Below are 4,320 nucleotides of genomic sequence, written 5' to 3'. Positions count from 1 at the left end.
TGTGTATTTAAAAATAATAGTCAGTAAAATTATTACAAAAAATGAGATCAAAATCCTGAATATTAAATAGAAAGAGAAAAATGCTAAAAGGTATTTTTAATATGTCATTAATTTTTTTTAAGTTGCTGAGTTAAAAAACACTGGCAGAAAAAAAAATACCAAGATGCTAGAATGGATGCTTTCGGGAAAAAGATTATAAATGCTCTTCTTCCTTTTATTAATTTTCTGGCTGTGACCCTATCTTTCTTTCTTTTTTTTTTTTTTTTTTTTTTGAGATGAAGTTTCACTCTTGTTGCCCAGGCTGGAGTGCGGTGGCGTGATCCTGGCTCAGGGCAGCCTCCACCTCCTGGATTCAAGTGATCTTCCTGCCTCAGCCTCCCAGTAGCTGGGATTCTCCTGCCTCACCCTCCCGAGTAGCTGGCATGCACCACCACCATTTTGTATTTTTACAAAATTAGTAATTTTGTATTTTTAGTAGAGACAGGGTTCCTCCATGTTGGTGAGGCTAGTCTTGAACTCCCGACCTCAGTGATCCACCCACCTCAGCCTCCCAAAGTGCTGGGATTTAGAGGTGTGAGCCACCGTGCCCGGCCAAGTAAAATTTCATATGCATATCTGTGTGTGTTCATGGGTATTGCATTCTCTACCAAATCTATTTTATAATATAGAACACATTATTAATGGAGGTAAATGAAAGCCATAATATCAAACTGGGTCTTGCAGAAAATAAAATGGTTTTTTAAACTAAACCACCATAATACCAAACCTGTTTTATGTATTTATTATTTTTATCCTGAGTTTGATTCTTACTATGCTTTCACTCTGCCCATAAGCATGTCTTCCCTGCAAATGCAGACTAAGAAAGATTTAAAATGACACCAGATGCTAATTTCCTTAGCATCTTCTTTTAGACAAATAGGTAGATGCTCCCTCAGTGGGGGGGAACAAGCTGCTTGCTGTACTTACCACAGAGATTGGAAGAAAACAAAACACCTGCAGGAGCAGGTAAGGATTAAACCATTTCTGGACAGAGGCCCCGGGGCTGGAACAGGCCTTCACTCTGGCTATCTTAGGTCAGGACATCTGTGCAGTGTGCAATTGACATCCTGAGAAAACAGAGGTTTAGAAAGAAATGTCAGGGTCAGTCCAGGGAATTCATTTGTTGGAACAGCTTTGTTGCACTATTCTAGGGAGAAGAAGATAAAACTACATTGCTAGAAGTCCTGCTTAGAATATAAAGCACATTGAAAAATATTAAAATGTCTTGTTTGATCAGTTTTATACTCCAAGACTCATGCAAAAATGAAGAAAAGGGCATGTATTCCCAGAAGACTGTTTTTATTTTTTGATCATGACTAAGATAGATTCAAGATGGGAGAAGAGGTAGATTCGTGGATGATGGAGACTGTGGCGGAGTTTGGGAGGGGAGCAGAGAGATCAACAAATAAGAAATTGCTTGAGGATGTGCTAAGCAGATGATAACAAATAGCTAAGACCCCAATGACAAAACCAATCCAATCCTCTTGGGAAGATTATTTGAGAAAACATTCCAGACAGAGGGAATGCAGTGCAGGGTCATAAAAGAGGAATGAACTTGGCAACTATTAGCATCAGATAAAAGGCTGTGAGGATCTGGTATGTGAAGGGTGAGACCTGGAGGAGATGGCCCTGAAGAGGCAGAGAAGAGCCAAGTCACACAGGATATTTTAATCCAGGTTGAAGGATGTTTTCTTAAATGCCCTGGAAGCCATTGAGGGTTTTTATGTTGGGAATTGGGGTGATTTGATTACCATTTTTTTAAAGATCACTCTGGCTTATGATGACATACTTTTCAATATTTTCCATTTATAGTCTTGCCTTTGAACATCCAGGCTGTAATCCAAGCCATCAGACACAAATGGTGACATGATTAGGAAAAGGCTGTCTTTATAGTACCCATTCTGAACCAATCTGTAGCTTTTATGTGCACATTATCATTGCCCCTGAGCCATAATGGGCCTGAAATTGGAGGCAGCATTCCACCTGAGTCATCATCCAAACCACTTTATAAAGCCATCGTCTACATACGTCTCTAGAGGCTCATTCAGTTACTCATAAGGCCTAACTTTTCTCAGCTTATGAGGAATATCAAAATCATGGATATGGATGTTCATATTAACACCATTTGGAGTAATTCTATTTTCATAAATAGCCACCAAAAATCCCTCCACGCATTAAACATAACAAATTGAGCAACAACACAAACACTTCTGTAACTCATTAAGGGTCTTTTTTTTCTTTTTTCATTTAATTGTATCCTAACCCTTTCATGTCTTGGCAAAAGGCAAATGTCAGTATTTTGCCAGAATGGCGTTATTTTAAGCAGAAAAAGAAGGACCATAAAGGCACAAATAAGTCTTGGGGGGAAATAAAAGACTTTTTTTTTTTTTTTTAACTAAACCACCATCATATCAAACCTAATTTATGTATAAATGTTCTCAGTTCTCCTCCTCCGAAGCCTGTAGCTGGAGAATATATTCTCTCCTCATTTTTCTCACCCTTTAAGGATTGTTTGATCTTTACCAGAGAAGTTTCTGGACTTTTATGATGGAGAAATGGAGAATGGGCAGAAGAAGGAGCAGTCAGTAGACGGGGAGTTGAAGGGCTTAGCAAGATGTAAGTTAAATCAGCCTAAGTAGGAGACAGCAGAAGGAAGAACCAAAGGTTTCACAGCCAAAATTGGAGGGTCAAACTGGGGAGAATGTGATGAAGAACAAGAGGGCCTAGTGGAAGCAAGAGAGTGAGAGCACTGGAAAGAAGAGAAGGAAATATAAGAGAAATATGCTGGAGGGATGGATTTGATCAGAATTCTCTCCTCTCTTTCCTTCCTCTCCCTTCCCCCTTTCTTCCTTCCTCTCTTTTTCTCCTCCCCTCTCTTTTTCAGTTTTTCTTAAGACACAGTTTTATAGAAAGATTCAGCTGCTCAAATCTGGGAGTCAAATACAAGTATGTTCTTTTTACTTATTTGGAGGAAAGATGGTAAAAGGAAAGAAAATAAAGGAAGAAATGTGGCAGGAAAGAGACTAAATAAAGCAGCAAAACCATCACAGGTATAGTTAAAGATTTTGCCTCTTACCATTTCCAACTCTTTTTTACTGTACAAACATTGCCTTTTTTTTTTTTTTCTAAAACCTGAGAGAAGGCACGTTCTTTCTTAGTGATAATAAATAGCTCTATGGGTGCGAACAGAAACAAGATGCAACAGCTTAGCACGGAAATGGAAGACGCACAGGGATCTATATCAAACTTACCTGCTATTCCAGCTCATCTCCCTTCATGCTGCCTTTCTTTATGGATCAATCATATGGAATTATTCACTATTCCCCAACACACAAACACTTCCTCACCTTATTCTTGCCTTCTCAGCCAGAAATCCCTTTCTCTTCCTCTTCTCATTAAATTATTAAATGGTAATTTATTTTGCACGTTGTATGTATCCATGGTACTAGATACAGTGATACTCATTGAGAACAAATGTTCAATCTGCCACTTTCTAAAATTGGTTTTCAAAGTGTATGAAAATAATTATGATAATACCATAACATAATATCTTCACAAAAATGCTTATAAACGTTTAATCCTATAGTAATTTTTGTTTTGCTTTGTTTTTTTGACACAGGGTCTTGCTCTGTCGCACAGGCTGGAGTGCAGCGGTGCCATCTTGGCTCATCACAACCTCTGGCTCCTGGGCTCAAGCAATCCTCTTACTTCAGTCCCCCAACTAGCTGGGACTACAGGCACAGGCCACCACGCCCCATTAATTTTTGTGTATTTTGTAGAGATGAGGTTTAGCCATGTTGCCCAAACTGGTCTGGAACTCATGAGCTCAAGCAATCCACCCTCCTTGGACTCCCAAAGTACTGGAATTAAACGCATGAGCCACAAAGCCTGGCCCTGTAGTGATTTTATTCATCCTCTCATTTTGCTCTGCATTTCACACAAAGCCACACCCACAAAACACAAACAGACAGTTCCACATCCTTCTCCCAACCCCACATGTAAATTAAGATAACAATGCTTTGTTGTTGAAAATCATTGTCTAGAATCACACAGAAATGATTCTGCTTCTGTCTGGATTCGTGAGCAGTCTGTCACTGGAAAATCCATACAGGTTATATCATTAGCAAAAATGAATTAGTTCACATTCAGTTTTGAAATTCAAATAAATCTATGCAATAATTACATATATATTTGAGAAGATTCTTACACACATCCTTATTTATTATATACCTTAAATATTTATAGAATTTAAAGATTGGGATACAGACTGTTATAGTTATT

The 4,320-nt window shown here is 38.4% G+C and overlaps 1 long non-coding RNA gene across 1 annotated transcript; it reads left to right on the top strand.

Moving 5' to 3' along the window:
• The first annotated feature begins 2,135 nt into the window (after positions 1-2,135).
• Positions 2,136-3,925, top strand: LOC141407400 (uncharacterized). The gene is made up of 2 exons (XR_012416338.1): positions 2,136-3,089; positions 3,659-3,925. It is a non-coding gene; the product is annotated as an uncharacterized lncRNA (long non-coding RNA).
• The last annotated feature ends 395 nt before the right edge of the window (positions 3,926-4,320 follow it).

The sequence above is a fragment of the Macaca fascicularis genome, chromosome 7, assembly GCF_037993035.2.
Source record: "Macaca fascicularis isolate 582-1 chromosome 7, T2T-MFA8v1.1".
Classification (NCBI taxonomy): Eukaryota; Metazoa; Chordata; class Mammalia; order Primates; family Cercopithecidae; genus Macaca; species Macaca fascicularis.
This window is presented reverse-complemented; position numbering and strand designations above follow the sequence as displayed.